The following is a 14,398-nucleotide window of genomic DNA, read 5'->3' as shown; positions in this document are numbered from 1 at the left end:
ATCAATTGTTATCGTTATTGTTACATATATAATATATACTTCTATACTGCTCCTTAATTTGCTGCGTGACTATCTTTAAACACACGTACGTATAGTTGATTATTTTGCAGTTAAGCTTCAATCGTTTATTCACCTTGTCCGACAGACGCGTGTTTCCGTCCTTAGTTGCTTACATTCTCATTTCTACATTACATTATATATATATATATATTTTTTTTTTTTTTGTTTTTTTTTCCATTTTTTATCTCCGCATAATTATTACGTTGCGCTTTAACCGGCTGCCATGTATGGTCCTTCTCAATTACTCAAAGAAACAAACATTTTGATATTCCAAATTCATTGTACGTATCACTCAAAAACCCCACATTATAGTTTGCCTCAAAACCACAAGCGAGAGAATCTGGCCTAGATTTGACAATCTTATTATTATTATCAATTGCACGAAAAAATCAATTGCTGATACTTAAAATTTTTATATTCATTTTTCCCTGCCAGCTGTGTGTGAATGACATTTTTAATGCAATACTTACCGCATTATTGCATGCGGCATAAAATTATTCAACTTTTTACAAATTAGCAGAGATGATGACGTGTGATGTCTGTGTATGCGTGTACTGTGTTTTTGAGAAGGGGGGGGGGGGGGGCTTGTTTTTAATTTTATTTTTATTTTTAAATAGTTTTTTTTTTTTGTTTCTATCATCGATGCAGAGTATAATAATATGTTGTAAGTACCGAATCCTTAAATTACACTGTGCTCGTACATTGTTTACGACACAAGAACATCAAGCTGGCGTAAAACACACATATATACACATATAAATATATATATATATTATATATATATATATATATATATATACACCTAGGTACTAAGCGCTAAGTCTTACAAGATCATTTACGCAATGATTTATTATTATCATTACCATTATTTTTTATTCGTTTTTTTTTTTTCATTTGTTTGTTTATTTATTATTATTATTATTTTTTTCAACCTTTTCAACCGCTACTCAGTAAAATGTTAATTAAAAATTCATTATTCATTACGCACAGAGTACACAATTATTATCTAACGTAGAGTGATTTCTGTTTTTATTATTTTTTTTTTTTCAATATTTTTTTTTTTTCTCTTTCGTGTGCCATTAATTATGATTGTGTGTAGATCACAGTATACATTAACTGTGTTAATATACAGATATAAAATTACTTCATACCTTAATATTCTTATATTGAATCGAGCTTAATAGCTAGTTTCGAAGACATGAATTAAGCCATGTACTTTGGCTTGCATTTATACTTATTTGTTAATTCGTCTTTATCCTCGATAGGGAATTTGCATGATTTTTGTCTGTTTGTTTATTTTATTTATTTCTTCTCTCTCTCTCTCTCTCTCTCTCTCGCTCTCTCTCTCCTTCCACTAACACCTTATTATCAATCATACGTTTTATTACATACTATAATTATTCTCTCGTCCCGGCTGTCAAATTGCCAAGTTTAAAATAATAACGTCTATTCAACACATAATTTAACTAATTAACATACAAGAGTGTGTTAGCGCAATCCGCGCCACTTGAATATATAATAAGAATTTTCAAACTCATTCTCGGCTAGATAATTTGTTTTATTTATATTTTGTAAAAAAAAAAAAAAAAAACATATTTAGACAATAATCAGCAAAATTTAAAAAAAAAAAAAAAAAAAGGTGTAGGTATCTATTTTGAACAACAGTTCGTTACCATATACGAAAGTTCGTTCGGTGTGCAAAAAAGTCTTCCTTAAAATAATCTTCACAACTCACTCACAATAATGATAACTTACATTTCAGATTTCTCTAATCAATATTACAGATTAAGAATACATCTCGGAGAGTTTAGTGTTTCCAAGAGCCTTTAAAACTTTAATACAAATCGGTAAAGAAAATTAAAGAATCATTCAGCTAACGTGATAATAATTCAAAATATTCTGGTGATGGTTTTTCATTTATCGCATTTATAGGGCAATGGCACATCGGAGTGACTGGTATAAGGCCGTTGAATAAAAATAATAATAAATAATAAATAATAAATAATAGCAACAACAACAACAAAAACAAAAACAGCATAGACAATCGATGTTTCGGAGAGCCAGAATTATACTCGTGCCAATATAATTATTTATAATTACTCTTCGTCGTTACTGTATTTCAGAAGAAGTTTTTAGTTCTTTTTTGTTGTTTCTTTTATTGGATCTGCTTAGGACTAAATATTATATCATTATTTATTTATTTAATATTATTTTATTTTATTTCTTTCATCGTCATCATCATTATTACGTATGTATATATATTTATATATATGTATATATATATATACCTTAGTATATAGAGTTTTAAAGAATGTATACTGAAATATTTTTTACTATTTAAAAGACGTTGCACGCTTATTAAGTATTAAATATTTACCTTCGAAAAAAAACCTACGGAGGATCACATTTATTATGGAATCGATTTCACGTTCTTTTTTGTTTTTTTTTTCATTCTTTCTTTCTTTTTTTTTTTTTTTTGCAGTTTTTCTTCTTTTCTACTTACAGTCCCATAGCATAGTTATTCAATTAATTTGCATCAGTAACTTAATGATATAAACTTGTCCATTCGACCTTAGAATAATATTCACAAATATATGTTTGATTTTTTTTTTTTTTTTTTTTCTTTTCAAATTTTTAATTACATGTTACCAGACTTTCTTCATTCAAGGTAACGATAATATTGCTCACTGAGTTAGTCGGAGTATGTGTATAATATAAGGTGATGAATATATTCGTTATTTTAAAGAAAAAAAAAAAAAACGGGCCGTTTACCAAAAAACTTATCTATTAGAATACCATACATGTGTGTGTATATATATATATATATACTTTTTGAAAATCGGATAAGATCAGAACTTTTGGAGGACAGATTATTGTTAAGTTTATTCTGAGTATTAAAATTAGCTGAAACCACTGAGATGTAACCCGCGGGCGTTTTTGGATATAAATGAAATTCATACGATTCCAAATATTCGTCGCCGTTCCATTATTATCGATTCGTGTAAAATAAAATATCTCTCAGCGATATTGATGAAATCGTTGCGAGTATGTAAAATTGATATTCAGAGATAAGAAAAATACTTTAAGCGAGGAATAAAATAGCTGCTTCGTTCAAACACATTTTCTGCTTAGCAGTCTCGAGAAATCAGGCATCTGTAATTTTTCTTTTTTTTTTTTTTTTTTATTATCATTTCCTTCTGTACCTTTTTTATTTATTTATTTTTATTTTTTTTTCAAATCCAATATCAACACAACGTTACTGGAACTTGGCTCAGACCTTTTTTGGTTTAGGCACTATGATTAGTCTAAACGATGGATTTGTTTTTTCGGTTTTTCTTTTTTTTTTTGTTTTTTTTTTATTTATTTTTTTTTTTGTTTTTTTTTTTCTTTCCTCGTTAATTCACGAATTACAATCCGCTTTTGTCAATTAAAAAACATTACGCTATGGACAAATTGTTGTACGAGTTTAAGCCTCCTCGGTTGTTCCAACTCAAGACAAGACATTTGTATTCAATTACGGGCAAACGGTCGAAGGATTATTATTGTTATTATCTTTCGTCATCAGTGTCGTGTTAAGCTCTTGAGAAATATTTAATTAAACAGAGTCACGTTGAAAAAAAATATTATAATCGATATTTAATAAAATTGCAATAGTAATAATAATAATAATAAACCTTAATTCGTCGTTTCGAGTCCAATGAACAAATATTCTTGCACAAAATTGACGAATGAAGATTTCATCTTTGACCGATCGATATACGCAATATTTCCATCGCGTTGCCGATATTGTTACTAATTTGAATGAATTTGTCTCTAATTAAAGCTCGAATTAATTGAAACACACGGTTCTGACAAATATATTGAAATAAAAGACGTTCGTTCCACAGTTACACAATACTTAATAACGCGGATATGAATACAAATCGTCATCGGATTTCGCGCAATCATTGACGATAACCGATTCCTTTTTTTTTTTTTTTTTTTTTTTTACCTTATCTTTCGTCGTTTACAATTACGTATATACCTATATATATATATATATATATATATATTGTTGTATTACATTACATTATGTTATATTGTATTAACTTTATACTCGAGAGTTATATTATTATCATTATATCAATATAAGTGGTATTTACCAACACTTACCGCCAAAAATATATTACCTATGTGTGTGTTTAATTAATTACGTCTCTTAGAAATACATTATATTGTTTTAATGTCTTCTTACATACTATGAAGGATAATGCCTGGTCATCGGTGATTAAATTGTGTGTGTGTGTGTGGGGGGGGGGGGGGGGGGGGGGAGGGAGTAAGTTCGTTTAAAAAGAGTGCTGGAAAGCACGTAAATCAGAATAGATAACGACGAAGACGACGACGACAGGTGGTTTATAGATAAAGAGAGGACTTATTGTTTTATCCATATATTCAATGATCAGCAGATTATAAACGCATTTTATTATTTAATTTATTCATACCGTCGATAGATATATTTATAAAATATTCATTACACGTGGCTATAATTTGTCACGATGCCAATTTACCAATCGAAGCTTCAGACTATGAATTGCCAAAAGCATTTTATTCATTATTATTCAATGTTTCTACATTAATATCACAAATATATTCATATTTTAAAGCTTCTAAATTTTATTCTTCCGATTACTCTTCTGCTCAAGTAATCGCATTTTCATGGACCTTACCGAATTGTTTCTCTCACTCTCTCTCTCACACTCTCTCTCTCTCTCTTTCTCTCTCTCTCTCTATTTTACATTGTTAGGCCCGGTGTGTTTTCATCTTTAACTTAATTATTTATTTCAGGTTTTTTCTTTCTTATTTTTTTTTTTTCTTGTTTCTTTTTCTTTTCCATCCTTTTCATTTTGATTCTAGATATCCAGCACTCTTCTTCCCGTCGTGAGATCTTTAGTATATCAATACGCGATGCATTAACGCCGCGGGTGTTTTTTTTTTTCCATTTATTTATTTTTATCTTAAACTCGGAACAAGTCGTCGGACAGAACCGCGATTGTTGTACAAATAACGATAGAATACACGTGCGTATAATTAAGTTTTTTTTTTTTCGTTCTTCCAAACATTAATATGTCTTATTCATTTATTGAATATTACTTCAATTCATTTTTTTTTTTTTTTTTATCAAACCACGATTACAGATAATGCCTCTCTGCATGCGAAATTATATTCTCGCAAGTTCGTCATTATTCGTCATTTAGAGCAGGACTTCTCATTAATTGCCACTTTGGCGTACACGTATATTTCCCTAAATATATATATATATATATATACACACGTCATTGTGTATATGTATTATTATTATAGGTATATTACGCACGACAAGAATATCTAAGGGAATGATATACTGTACAGGATATTTTTTTATACTCGGCAACGTTATTAAATACACGTCCTTAATCCGATTAACCAATCGACTTAGCGAATATATATATATATGTGTGTGTTTACTTTATTTTATTTTACGTCATTTATTTATTTTCTTTTGCGTTTTTGAAATTTTTCTTCATTCATCTCCTTCGTCATTTCGCGCATGAAATGAACAACGTATTTTCTTTTTTAGCAATTTTCATCACAGGGGGGAGAAGAATGTTCTTGCTTCGTTGGGAGAAAGAAGAAAAAAAAAAAAAAAAAAAACAACACAAATAAATATTTGAAACGCAATTTTTGCGTACGCGGGTGACATTTTCTTACCGTCAAAAATCGTACGACGAACAAAAGTGTTGGGTACAATATCGTTGATAGATTTGCGAGAGACGTTGTTCGTATAGTCTTAAAATATCATTCATTAATTATTGTACTTGACTCTACCGGACTGTAGTCAAGTGTTTATTATTTATACATATATTTGCTTGTTTGTTTGTTTTTTTCTTTTTTTTTTTTTTTAACGAAAAACACGCATCTCAGAATCACGTCCGCGGAAGATAATTTGAAGTACATCTATTATTTTCTATGAAAACTTTTACGAGAGACGCGTTCCTTCGCCGATCAGAGAAACCTGTCAACAAATACATACCCGTGGGTAAAATTGCAGGATCGCGCTTGATACATTATTTTTTCGTTCAATCTTGTCAAGTAAAAATCCTCATCAAATATCATGTATGTTCGAAATATTGCCTCTAAGCAATAATTGTATCGTGTAATTATGTACGATACGTAAGTTAGTCGTGATAATGAAAGAGGAGTTACACTGTTGGTAAAATAATTTTTTAACCGGGAAAAACAAATATTAATAATCACAAATCGGCTGTGCCCTATGAATTGTTGGGTTTTCTCTCGATTGCTTTGTTTTTTTTCCTTTTTGTTTTTCGACTTCGATCAAAAATCAAGTTTGAAACGAGAAAAAAAAAAAGAAATATACATATATATATATAAAAAAAAAACCCGCAGCGTTCCGTATCCTATTCTTTTCCCTTCTTTCTCTCTCTCTCTTTCTCTATTCACATTTCGACGCGTCTTCCTTGTCGAAGAATCGCTTGGGTTGACATTCACGTATCTCACGAAGCTTTTAGCTTCATCGGGATTGTAGCGTATATTTTTTTGAGCAGAAGTGGGGGGTAGATTACACCCTTGGTGTTACAATTTTTACCAATATTTTTTTAAATTGTTTTATTTTAATATAATAATAATAATAATAATGATAATAATAATGAAATAGGTATCATTATTCTACTTAGGTACAGCTGCTTGATACTTTCTCTCTCTCTCTCTCTCTCTCTCTCTCTCGAAAAAAAAAACAAAAAAAAAAAACACAAAACGAAAACTCATTTCAATGTTATTTTAAAACGAGATACTTTTAGTAAAACTGCTTATCGTTACAGAGATACGCGCGTGTATCATCTGTGTATATATATATATATATATATATGTATGTATGTACGTACATATATGTATACGTATGATCATAGTTGAACGATTATTTTCAAATTAGGATTTTATACGTCAACGCAAGTGTACGCAGATAGTTAATCGTTTCACGTTTTTGTAATTGTGTACAACGTACGTGATAAAAATATACCAAAGCCCGGAACGGGAGAGAAAAAAAAAAAAAAAGGAAAAAAAAGAAAAAACCGAGAGATGTGTAGGAAAATAAGCTTATAAAACTGCATAATAATTTGTAGTCGCTTGTGCATGCGCGCATATATAGTACGTATGTACATATATGTATGCATGCGTGTTCGTCGCAAAGAACAAAATTGTGAAACAACTAGATACGAAAAAAAATATCTCATTTCAAAATATGTCGTGACACACGCACACTGGCTCTATGCGGTACAACCACATTATTTGTTTTTTGTTGTCGTTTTTGTTTTTGTTTTTTTTACTTTTCTTACGAGACACAATAACCGCAATTCAATCAATTAAAACAAGTATACAATAATAATGACAATGATAATAATAATAATAATAATAATAATAATAATAATAATATACCAATATATATGCGCGTGTGTGTGTAAATATATATATAATATATTAGTATCAAGATAAGAGAATGCACTTTTTAGTTGTGTATTTTTTTTTTTTTTTTTTTTTTAAATATAATGTTAGTAATGTTTTTTTTTTTTTTTGTTTTTTTTCCTTTGTTCTTTTCATCCTCGCGTTCACTTAAAAATATTTAGGTATGGTATTTTTTTATTCTTCTTCACGTATCGACCGTCTCCGTTATGTAATACGTTATTTTTAATTACAATTCTTACCAATGTATTCATTCATTTACTTTGTTTCGATCATCAATCGTAAATATCTGCGATAGTATGTATCTCGAGTATAATTTAGAGTGAAATGAAAATTTAACCAGTTAACGCACACACGTATGTACGTACATACGTATTATATGCGTAAGGTATTAATTAATAAGTATTTTGTTGCTCTCGGAATAGAATAATAATTAATGTTATCGAAACTAGGTGAGGAAAAATTCAAAATCACCCGCCCTTCCGTATCTCCATTATACCGACAACACCGATATCGCGCGATTAAAGTCTTAAATCTTAATTAAACCTTGATTAGATCTTAATATATTAAAGTTCGTCCTAAAGTATCTAGAATAAAAAATAATGTGTGATCACTTATGAAACTAAGAGCGTGTGTGTGTGTGTGTGTGTGTTTATGTGTTTATTTTTGTTAACTTAAAATACTCAACAATATTAATAATATCCTGTATCATAGAGTTCTTACATCGCTAACCTTTATTAATCGTAATAATGTTACTTAACATTAGAATCTTACACGGTTAAATATGTTAATATTTAATAAGGTAAAATCAGTTGACGCTAAGGGTTGCTGCGTATATATTTGGTACATGGAACTTGCCGTTGTTGTTTTCTTTTTTTTTTTTTTGTTTTTTCTCTTTCTTCTCTGCGGATGTATTTTTTATTTTTTATTTTTTGTCTTTTCGTACCCCTCCCCCCAACCGGTTTTCGGTTCAATCCCTCAAATTCATTTGATCTCACGTCCAGTCGTCATTTTCACATCAAGTATTTTAATCATAAAAAAAATAAAAAGAAAGAAAAATAAAGAAAGAAAAAAAAAAAACCAAAAACCTCAAACCGACAATTCGATATACAATTTATATTATTATCGTCATATTCGTTTATTATCATCTTTCAAAATTTATCGTTACGTCTGTTGCGCGACGTCCGAATAAATCCTGACAATTATTAATCATCGTTCAATTTGGTTTACAGTTTCGCTACATACCGTTTTTTTTTTTTTTGCCCCCCCCCCCCCCCCCCCCCACAAGTAGCCTTACGTTTAATACAATTTTACTTCGAAGGTATGATTATTATCGTTATTATCTATTATTCATTTATTTATTCATTTATGTATGTATGCACGTATGTATGTATGTATGTATTTAGTTATTTGTTCATTTATTCGTTAATTCATTCATTCGTTCATTCATTTGCTCTAATTTTAACACAATATGCATCTTTATCGCTATGATAAGTGTATTTATTAAGGCCTTATTGTTGAGGTTCGTCGAGAACATACGTTACATGACGTGATGAGGTTTCACGATTTTCAACTGCCTCCGAGATTCATACTGCAATGGCGATATAATTTGTATATTCGATTACTCGTACAATACCATTGTAAGAGGATTAGGGAAAAGATGTGATAAAATAAAAAAACAAAAAAAAAACAAACATCGTTCTCCTCCCGCACCTAAGAGAGTACCTATAATTTTTGGTTGAAACATAGCGAATGCACCAGAGCTTAATTCCTTTTGTATTCACAATGACCGCAATCAGGATAAAATTAAATAAATAAATTTTATCTCTAATCTTTTAATTATAATAAAATTCATTTCCCACAGGTTGCATTGATTTTGATCAATAATATCAGTTCTATGGCTATTTAAAACAGTCTTAAAATTAAACGATTTATACAATACGAGCATTCGCGTGCGCGCTAAGGATTATTATAGTCATGATGATCGTGGTTGGGGGCAAAAAAAAAAACCAAAAAAAAAAAAAAAAAAAAACATTTCATCAACTACGATATCAGTTGAAAATCGCGAAGAGACATCTCTGAACCTTCGTACAAACACCGCGAACGTCTTGGAACGTCTTTTGTTACACTGTTTTCGTTTTCACATTTTCCTCTCATTTCAATTATACATTTTATTATTTAATTGGCATCCGTGAGGCACGTACGCTCACAGTTTCCCAAACACACGTCGCAAACTTAAAGTAAAAGTACGACGAAACATCCGAAACCCTTCAAGTTCCAATTCCTGGATTCGAGCAAAAAAAAAAAATAATAAAACAAAGGGAGCAATAATAATAATAATAATAATAATAATAATAACAACAATGGTAAAAGTAATAATAATTGTAATAGTATCTTAACGCTAAAAACATAGCATAGATGTAGAGACATTATAGTCGGTGTTCTGCTTTGTAGTTTTATTTAATACTCACTTATATAGTTGGCATAAGATTGCAATTTATATATATATTTTTTACGTTAACGTATCGTGGAACATTGTTTAAAATGGTAAAGTCTGACGCAGAGGGATGTTAAAATTTCACATATTCGTTTCAAAATCTTTTAAGAACACTTCATTACTTATTTCCTTCGTTATTAATCATAGTCTACGTAGTGTCACAGCTTTAAAATTAAATCTACGGTGTGTGTGTGTGTGTGTGTGTGTGTGTTTTTTTTTTTTTTTTTGTGCCCAAACAGTATAATTTATAGACAAAAATGTGCTGGATAACCGTATCGAGGGAAAAGTTAAAAAAAAAAAAGAAATTTTTAAAATAACAATAAATAAAGCGGTGTGAAAAATCTTTCAACGTTTAATCGTGCATCGGGAATTGAAGAGTGTAAGATCACGGGACGTTGCGTTTTTTTATTTTTTTTATTTCTTTTTTTTTTGTTGTACGTTTTTCATTCGCTTTTTACTATTCCTTCTTCTTCTTCTTCTTCTTCTTCTTCTTCTTCTTCTTTTTTCTTTCTTTCTTTCTCTTTAAGCAGAGTCATCGGCACGTCTCATCCGGATTTTTGATTGGGTAAAATTTTGAATTTTTTTTTTTCCTTTCATTTCATCTGATCTAATTTGACTAGCTGCTGCGTTGGCTCGGTGCTCACCTCTGTATCACAAAATAAAAAGCGTGTCCTTTGTCCCTTCCTTTACGTTTCTTTCGTTCTTCCATTCTTTTTTGTTTTTTTTTTTTTTTTGTTCATTCTCCGCAACGCTCGTTACATACAAATAACAAATTCCCACAGATCGATACTCGTTAAAATGTCACTCGGACGGTGCGATATTATACCCTGTTTCAACGCGTACGTGTATGATTGACAAGATTCGCCGAACGTGACAATTCAATAATACTGCGACGTCGATGTTGAAGGTAAAAAAAAAAAGAAAAAAAAAAATGAAAAAAAAAATGAAAAAAAAAAAACGTACCGCCCAACGATCAAAATCGGTTCTCGTTTGGCATTTCAACTTGCATTTTCATTCCTGACGAAAGGTTGGCAGAGAAAAGGCTATTTGCTTGCAGCTAACGAGGCAATAAGGTCACTTGTGCACACACACACGTATATATATATATATATATGTATATATATACACACATACGTATACGTATACATACATACATATATATATATAATCTAAGTATCGACGCACGCTTTACTTTTTTTCCTTTCTTTTCTTTTTTTGTTTTTCTTTTCCTCTCTTCTCTTTTCTTTTCTTTTCTTTTCTTTTTACTTTACGCTACATTTTTAAACAGAACACATTCAATGCCGCGCGCAGGCTCTTAGGACTAGATTTTAGGCAGGCTTTCTAACATGCATGGTAATTTGGGGCATTAAATAACGTCAAATTTACACATATTGTTATATTATGAAAATAATAATAATAATAATAATAGTAATAATAATAACAATCTTGAACTACTGACTATACGTACATACATACATACATACATATATATGTCGATACGCATATCGATAGTTAAGATTTCAAGATTATTCGACAAATACGTTGTTAAAAATATTTAAAATTGAACGGATATGAAGTGACGTCGATAATAATACTCTTTAAGACTTGTGCAGGGGAGTAAGGAAGGTATAATAAAAGGAGAGTTGTCGTTATTAAGAAAAAAAAAAAAAAAAAAAAACCAACATATTCACGCCACGCTCTCTGTAACAACATATTACAAAGTTACAAACAACTATGTACCGATCGATCTCTTCGGACGATTAAACGATGAGAAATATATTGACTTGTCGTTCCAAAATCAACCCTGTTCTAAACGGTCAGTTAAATTAATAAGAAAAATAAAATATACATATATATATATATATTTATATATACGGTATGAGCAGTCTTCGATGAAAGAATAGAAAAAAAAAAAACTAAAATGAACAAAAAAAAAAAAAACATGCAACGCGAGCCTTTTCTCCGTACGAGTATTGACTATAAATATATTTAAAATGAACGAAAGCTGGAGATTTTATGCATTTAAGCAAGGCCACAAATACGCCCTCTATACCCGATATTCTTAAATTACACGCTACTCCGTTACTTAGGCACTGAAATATGGAATTTCCCTTTAATTATAATTATTCATTAATTTAAAATCTAATATAATCACTCGCTACTGGCCGGAGCAGGTTGGGCAGTCTCTTTTAAGAATGTTTACAAGATGCAATTTTCGAAACAGCTGTCAATTGTGGAGTTTCATTTTACTTTTTCTTTTCTCGTCTTCTTTATCAACGAAACGACGCAAAGGTGATGCCCGTAATGGAATAATGATTGTAAATTCTTGGTTATTTCGTTAATTATTTTCGATATTACGCAACGATTGTGAATTCGATATAACCGATTGTGTATCACAATGTTTTTTTTTTTTTTTATTTGTTTTTCACTTTTTCTTTTCTTAATCACACACATACAACAACCCAATTGTGCGGCGATATTTCCAAGACGAGATATGAGCTTTTTTGTTTTCAATTTTTATCATTAATCGTCGTTGTTGAAAGAATTTTTCTTTTTTTTTTTTTTTTTTTTTTTTTAAACACGCCGCCAACGATCGATCCCAAAATGACTGCCTGTTCCGTTTTGACCCGTAAAATTTTACCTAACGCCCTGTCTGGAAGAAAAATAAGAAAACAAAACAAAACTCAAAATTATCTCTACGGTGGATAAAATAAATGACAATATTATCTATTTAAATTACAATATTCAAATAAACGTTCAATTGTACGTAGAGAGCGCAATCGAGTAATGATGCACCCCGACAATTGTGATATTTTAAATAATAACAATTGAAAATTAATCAATACAATAATAATAATAATAATAATGATTGGCAACACAATTAAGCGTATATAGAGCAGCAGCGTTATTATTTTTGTCTCACAGATTTTTCCTCCACCAGTTTCCGCATATAATCTGCGTAATGGAAGAGTCGATTCTTATCTCACAACAACAATAATATTAATAATAATAATAATAATGATAATGATAATAACAACAACAACAACAACAACAATGATAATGCGCGTTCCGGGAAAACGTAAATTTTAATTAAAGACTGCCACTATAGCTAAAATTGAGCCGTATCTATAATTAAGTATTCATTAGCAGTTATTGGTTGTATGCATACATATATGTATATGTATATACGTATATATTAAAGTACGAAATTGAAGAAACATTGAAATAAATGGAAATAATGACAATATATTGGATTTCTGGCATCGATATATATATATATAAATTCACATAATAAAATACATCGTATGGACGTATATCGAAAAACGGGTGTAATATATTCTCTTGTGCAAAGATTGGCTTATTGCATATAAAAAATGATTTATCGCATCGACTCGACCCGCAAACATTTACACTCTGCCAATGACGAAAAATTACCGAATGAGAAAATCGTGATGATTTTCACAGAGACCTTTGGCGAAAGGATGTCAATTTTCGCTTTTCTTTTCTTTTCTGTTTTTTTTTTTTCTTTTTTTTTGGAAGATGCAGCTCAATATTAATCCATGTGACATTGATTGCACTGAAATCTAATGATACGCGCGTCATCGTCTTACATGCCTAAGGATTACTTATTACATATTTAAGGGTAAGCTTATGGATTATACATGTATATATTAATATACATATATATATGTATACATGTTTATATGCATATACACGTGTATATACAACCACCCACACACATATATTCATTAATTTTAATACATCTTATAACGTGAGATTTCCTCACAATTAGGATAGTCACATTATTGGGTGCGTTTCTTTCCTCTCTTATCTACATTATTGTTATTTATTTATTTACTTATTAAATTTTTTCATCTTTAGCTAATTCGCAAGTCCTTTTCTCTGTCACCTCAATGAAATGCAATCGATTGAAACGGTAGGTTTGATTTTTCTCTCTCTCTCTCTCTCTCTTTCTTTCTTTCTTTCTTCCAGTGGCATCGATACAAATAGTTGTTTTCTTTTTAAATATTATACCTAATGTGATAAACGTAACGATTAATATGCAATAAAGATCCAAGCACACTTTGTGACAAAATTGACAAACGAACGAAAAATGATTATAAAACAAAAAAAAAAAAAAAACAAAAAAACAACCTATTATCCTCCACCAGATCATAAATGTTATTTATTAAAACAATGTAATCATTGTGTTACAATTATTATTATTATTATTATTATTATTACTAACAAAGGAACAGAGGCTAGAACAAAAAAAAAAATAAAAATCCTTTCAAAGTATATGGGATGAAAAAAAAAAGCTGTGACAATTTACAGCAGCTAGTAGCGATA

The 14,398-nt window shown here is 29.9% G+C and overlaps 1 protein-coding gene across 9 annotated transcripts in view; it reads right to left on the bottom strand.

Annotated features, from left to right (window-relative positions):
- The window catches only part of LOC107218111 (trinucleotide repeat-containing gene 6C protein), a 47,313-nt gene that overhangs the window by 942 nt on the left and 31,973 nt on the right, over positions 1-14,398 (bottom strand). The window lies entirely within an intron of this gene.

Source organism: Neodiprion lecontei, chromosome 2 (genome assembly GCF_021901455.1).
Source record: "Neodiprion lecontei isolate iyNeoLeco1 chromosome 2, iyNeoLeco1.1, whole genome shotgun sequence".
NCBI lineage: Eukaryota > Metazoa > Arthropoda > Insecta > Hymenoptera > Diprionidae > Neodiprion > Neodiprion lecontei.
Note: the sequence above shows the minus strand (reverse complement) of the source record. Positions and strands in the feature narration are given on the sequence as shown.